General features: G+C 34.6%; 1 long non-coding RNA gene across 1 annotated transcript; it reads right to left on the reverse strand.

Moving 5' to 3' along the window:
- Positions 1–3784: 3784 nt before the first annotated feature.
- On the reverse strand, positions 3785–5705 carry LOC145630500 (uncharacterized). Its single transcript, XR_014112062.1, has 3 exons — positions 5265–5705; positions 4192–4644; positions 3785–3999 (listed from the first exon to the last, which is right to left on the reverse strand). It is a non-coding gene; the product is annotated as an uncharacterized LOC145630500 (long non-coding RNA).
- Between the last annotated feature and the right edge of the window lie 886 nt (positions 5706–6591).

The following is a 6591-nucleotide window of genomic DNA, read 5'->3' on the forward strand; positions in this document are numbered from 1 at the left end:
ATCCAGTTGCAATGACTGAATTTTGTAGTAAATTTCAAGTGAAACAAGAAAAATTTCTAGCATTGTTAATAAAAAGAAATTTGAGTTTGTTGTTAAAAAAAAAGTTAGGGAAAATTCTGAAAGGTCTTATTGAGGGTTATGAGATGTATATTAAAGGGGAAGTCTGCTGTGAAGGTTGGTGATTGTTTAGGAGGTGATATTGTTGAATTTCTTGGAGGAAAAAGGGGGAAGCTGGAGAAGACAGTTCAGGGACTTGAAAATAGTCTCAAGCTGTAGAGGCTAGAGTTCCATAGGGCTGTTAAGAGCCTTGAAGAAAAGCCGGAGGCATTCAAACTCAAAAAGACAACAAGAAGATTCTTGAACTTCTTCAGACTTAGCCCAGCTTATCTTACACTTAGCCCAACTTATCTTACACCTAGCCTTCCTAGCCTAAATTTCCTAGCCTATTTCTTTCTATGTTAGTCATGAACAATTTCAGTTTCTGTTTTGGTTTTTGAACAATTTGCTTTGATTTGTAATAATCCTTAACTAGCAGGATGATAATCTTTTGGTTTTAAATGAATGTTTTGGAAGTTCGCCTATACATGTGTGTCTCTTTATGTTATGAAAGCTTATGCAGGAAAGTGGAACTAACTCAAGGGAAGTTAGCAGCGCTGCCTTCAGTTTCCCACACTCAATGAATTGCTTGTGGGGTTGTGGCTAGATGCTTACTAACTTGAAAATACAGGACTTTTTGATAATGCCAAAAGGGGGAAAAGAAGAAGCAAACTTGGAGGCTGAAGTTGTTCTGGGTTCCAGTTGAGAAAGTATCAGAACTTTCTTGTGTAATGATGTCGTTATTTTAGTTTAGCTTTGTGTTTTTTTTATTTAACTTTTCTTTTTTTTGTTTTTTTAATTTTATTTGTGTTTTTATTTTCTATCAATAAATTAAAAATACGACCTCCTATTTGTTTTAACTTTTCTAACGAGTTTTCTTAAGTTTGTCATCATCAAAAAGGGGGAAATTGTTAAAGCTTAAAGGTTTTGATGATGATAGACTTGAACTAAAGCAAACTCAAGTAATAAAGGTTTTATAAGTGTGTGATTAGAACAGGTGAAGTAGACCATGGTGGTGGAAGAGTAACCTAAGCTGAGAAGACATGAAGAGACCTTTGAAGAAAAGTTAATCAAAATAGAAGAAGTGTTCTCTAACAAGAACTAAGTTCCCTAACGGGAACGTTCCCTAACAGGAACTTGAAGACAGCAAGTTGAGGTGTTAACTTGGTTTGCGTTGAAGACAGCAAGTTGAGGTGTAACTTGGTCTGCGTTTAAGATAGCAAGTTCTGGAAGAACTTGGTCTGCGAAGTTACAGTTCAGAACTGGAGTACAAGTGACAGCAGGAACTAAGTCCTGGTCTGCGTGAAGCCCAAGCAATCTACTTATACAGAATAAAGGCGCAACAACTTAATTTATCTAAGATTTTATATTCTAGATATATTGTTAAATATGTTAAGTAGGTTATGCATGAAATATATTAGAAGCATGACAAAGGTGCTTGGCAAATATAATTAAAATTGGAAAGTTAACAAAATACGTTTTTAAGAAAAGATTTTCAAAACGATTGACTTCTTAAAAACCGATTATCAAAAGATATTATTCTATTTGATAATCTATCTTTATCTAGTTTTCCAAAAAGATTTTCTTTAAACTTAATTTTCTTAAAACCGTGTTTTGAGATTTGGTAATTTAACATAATTATCTTTTTGAAAACCCTTCTTGCTATAAGAGCTAGACTTGTATAAATAGTAGAGATCTCACTTCATAGTTTTCTGCGAGTTTATGTGTGAAGAAATCTTTTGTGCTTAATTTGTGTAAGTTTGCCAAGATTACAACTTTTTTATATTAGTTTCGGGTTTCTTGCATAGCTTGCCTATCATATACTAGGTGTCATATATTTTGTATTGGTTGGGTTATTGGGTGAGTGTATGATTTACACTTTGTATACAGTCGTTTAAAGCTTCTAGTGTGAAGCTGTGAGGTAGTACTGTGGTAGTACGAGTGAATCTAAGTGTGGGACTTAGATTTGGTAGGATAGGGTCCTATCAGGTAGCAAGTGTCCGCGGAGGAACTTGTGAGTAAAGGTTTGTGTATAATAGGTTGTAATTTGGGATTGTCCTATTATAGTGAAGTGATTTGGTTTTGGAAATCCCTTAGAAGGGTCGAGGTTTTACTTTCAGTTGGGCCCAAGAAGGTTTCCTCGTAAAATCCTGTGTGCATTGCAAGTTCCTTTACATTTTGTTTTATATTCCGCAAAAGTAGTAACTAGGAACTCACATACAATTGATGAATCACATTTATATAGGATTTATAGGCACGTTTATGCTAAGTTTATAGTAGCTTTTTAGGTCTTTTATTGCTTTTTAGGACGCAAATGCATAAGTTGTTTGTTTTGTGCTCTATTACGCTCCGTTTGTGTGTTGTCTTGATGTTTTAGGTGATTTTATAGTCGTTTGGACGCTTTTGAAGTATTTGGAGTTGATTTGGATGATATTTAGACGGAAGCCGACGAATCGAGCTTATTAATCGTAGATACCATGTTCGTGAATGTTGATTTTGAGATTTATATGCATGAGGAATTAATATAGCATTCACAAGGGTCGCTATGCATCTTTCATAAATGAATTTGAGTTAGAAACGAAGTTAAACGATATTTTACAAAGTGGCAAAACTGACCTTTGTCCACTCTTTTGATCATAACTTGAGTTCTACAGATCGGATTGATGCGATTCAAATTGCGTTGGAAACTAGACTTGAAGAGGTTTCCATAGGTCACATGCCCTAAGAAGCCTCCTAGAACAGAAGCTATGGTCGTTTTAATCCGAGCTAGGTAGCCTGCGACCATACCCCGCGCCCAATCAAGGCTCCGTAGCCACTGCCAGGGCGCAGGGCTGACCTGCGGCCGCAGGTTTTGGCGAGTGAACAGTAGCCACGAGGCTTTGTCGCTGTCACGTCTTCACTCGTCCCTCTTGCATCGATCATCTTCGTGCCACGTCATCGTCTATGGTCCAATAGTAATGCAACTTATGTACTCCGTATTTATTATTTCTTTTCTTTAATTATTTTTAGATTAGAACTTAGGATATTATAAATACTCCAAGGGATTAATATTTTCCCTTATGCTTTTTCATACTTTTTATTTTACGTTCGTTTTCTTAGCCCTAGTTTTCTCATGGGCAACTCCATGGATTCTCCATGGATTGTTCTTGAGTTTACTATTTTTATTCATTGAGGTAATTTTATTTCTTTTTTAAATTATGCTTTCTTTATTAGATTTAGCTTTAATTATTTATTTCATGTTTGAGTAGTTAAATTTCTAGGGTTTGGGAATCCATGTTTATACAATGAATCTTGATTGATGTTTTTAATATTTTGATTATTAATCACTAGTGGAAAAAAGGCCATCCGTAACGGGCAAAAACTGCCCATCCGTAACGGGCAGCGGCCGTTACGTATGCGGCCGTTACGGATGGCCTTTCTTATTCGTAACGGGCGCCGTCCGTTACGAATAATGGGTTATTCGTAACGGGCTCTGAAAAGCCCGTTACAAATAACCCCGTTATTCGTAACGGACAGGTTATGCCCGTTACGAATACTATGAGATCCAATTAAAAAAAATCTAGCACATGGCTGGACAGCTAGCTTGAAAAATTATTTTATCAATTAATCATATATATATATATATATATATATATATATATATATATATATATATATATATATATATATACAAGTACAATATACACTTAATAATTACCGAATATATATACAATCAAGAAAAGCTGCTTTAATTATTTCCTAATAACTAAAACTAAAACAAAGCAAAAGCAAATCATTGTAATAATAATTAAACAAGTTTACATAAGACTACCCAAAATAATAAATCGTCTATTCTAGCCATAATGTAAATGCTAAGCTCTCCAAAACTCTTGAGCAGCTTTGCCGCATTGCTTGCCCAACATCCTGCACGACAAGATAAATGCAAAATTTTGAGTACTTTTCAGTATAAGAAATGCATGCCTTTCAGCAATCACATGGAAAAAACTTTCATCACTTTGTTTAACTATGAATTTTAAATTCTGGGAACAACAATACGATATTACATCTGGGGTAATTAGCAATGATGCAGCAAATTATGGGGCATTGACGAAGTACCTTGTTAAACTGTATCTTGCTCATATCTAGAGCTGTTTATAGCAATCTACTCTGATCTCCCTCTAGGTCAGCTATCTTCTGAACAATGACATACATCTCCCAACATGAATCCGTAACATCAATAGGATTGCTACCTGTTGCCCATACAAACATAACAGATTATACTCCAACAAAAGAAAACAAATCAATAAATTCACAAAGACAGCAAAACAAGACACATATACTTTTGCTACGAGGCTTCCAGCAAACTTATACATCTGAATCATCGCTTAACATCTGTTAATCTATTTTCATACTTCGATTATCATTACTTTGGGATGGGAAAATTCAATTCTGAATGTGCCTCAAAAAATTCACTTCTGAATTGGTAAAAGATCTATGGAGCAAATTGTAACTTGATGGTATAAATCCCTCAATTTATTACTCCGGTTAATTGAGTTACTAGTTTTCTGCCTTTGCTTGAATCTGTCTGCAAACTCTAGCTGACATCTAGCGAGTAATGTACCAATGCCTTCTACAAGCACTGCAATATTTTTGCATCCCTGTATCAAATTGGACTATTGAACTACCCATAGATGATCATATTTACAATTATCTTAACTATACAACACGAGTTGGTCTACCTGTAATAATAACAAGGGCTGCAAAATGTATGCTACTTCCCAAAATTTATCTCACTGATGGGCAAATAACCCCCTCAAACTGTATAGAGCATAACATTTGAACCACTTAAATGAAGTGAACAAAGTGTGAGCCCAAAATTTTTCTCAATTTTTAAAATACTCAACTTCATATGTAATTTTTGTGCACTAAAAGTCCGAATTCCCCTTAATGGACTCAGCAGGAAGACAAATGCTCCCTTCTCATGTTAGTATAAATAAGTAAAACAACTCGATTATCCTACATCACTGAAAATGACTATCTAGTACAATCATACAAGGAGAGAACAAAAGAAGAAATGTCTCTGCCAGTCTCGCTAAATCAAAGGAAAGCAAACACCTTAAACTCACTTACTTAGTATTTAGGAACATAAGACCTTCATGCTTGAGTAGTTGATACCTCTCCTAGACAACCTTTTCCGTTCTGCCAAGGCAATGTTTATTAATCAGTAAAAACATTGCTACACAGGATGCATCAATCTCAGAGAAAACCAAATTGCAAAGAAAAAGACAAGACATACTGGACAATAACATTCAAATTTAGACGACAAGAGCACATATTCTAGCAGCAGAAGTAATACCACTTCTCGATCACAGAAAAATAGACAAAGGAGGGTAAATCTACAAAACTCTACAGACTGATATCAATATCAATAAAAGCAATAACTTTCACTCAGATGAAATACAAGCATAAGGTATTAATACACATTGTACTGGACTGATCAAGGGCACAGTTTAGTGCTTGTGTATTCAAAATTAGTTGCAGCAGCCAACTAAATGACAATGAAGATTAAAATAATAATACAAGCACCATTACACCTATATCAGGCAACAATGGTAATAATAAGCTTCTCACCTTAGGCAAAGACTCCAAGTAATCATAAAAGATGCTTTAAAATGGAAATAAACACAATTTATCAATACTTTGACTTATTAGTTATTACCCATAGATTAAGCCACAGATTTATAATACAAGGTCACCATTTTTTCACTAACCCCCCCAAAAAAACAAATTAGACAAAAAAATAAAAAAAATGACATTATTATGATAAATCCAATCAGTCTCCATTCGCAGAAATTTCGCCAAAGATATATCCAATTTTTTAAAAAAAAAATAAAATAAAATTATAGCCGACACATTAAACTGAAATTTCTCCCAAAAAAAGCAACCCAAAACACAAAATTAGAAATGTCATTATACTAGTATAGTAAAATTATATAAATTCACATCCAATTTTCAAGCATAAATAAATTAAGTGAAAAATCGCAAAAAAATCATGAAACAAATTACATTTCTCAAACATAGAAGCAATCCTATATCATCGTGTATCAATCAAACATATAAAATACCAAATAAAATAGATCGAAAAACAAAAAATCCAGACAAAAGTAGGAAATACCCTCGAACAGTACGCCAGAAGATCTTAGAAGGAGCACGGAAATGAATAGGACCATGAGAAGGTTTGGTGTTCATCCTCTTACGAAGAAAACAAAGATACTTCATCTTCTGCCTAATAAGACCACCAGAAAGTGCGATCTCTTTGCAACGAACCACAACAACACGCTGCCAGAAATTGTTGCGCAAATTTGAAACCCCCGTCAATAAACCCCCATCTCTTCTGGTAGCGTTGAGGAAAAACCTTGAGAAGGATCCGGCGCAACCCCGTTAATAAACCCTTGGATCTATCAAGCAAATCAAAACCCCGAATTTAACCATTTTTTCTCTAAGATTGATGGAGGA

The sequence above is a fragment of the Chenopodium album genome, chromosome 5 (assembly GCF_948465745.1).
Source record: "Chenopodium album chromosome 5, dcCheAlbu1.1, whole genome shotgun sequence".
Taxonomy (NCBI): domain Eukaryota; kingdom Viridiplantae; phylum Streptophyta; class Magnoliopsida; order Caryophyllales; family Amaranthaceae; genus Chenopodium; species Chenopodium album.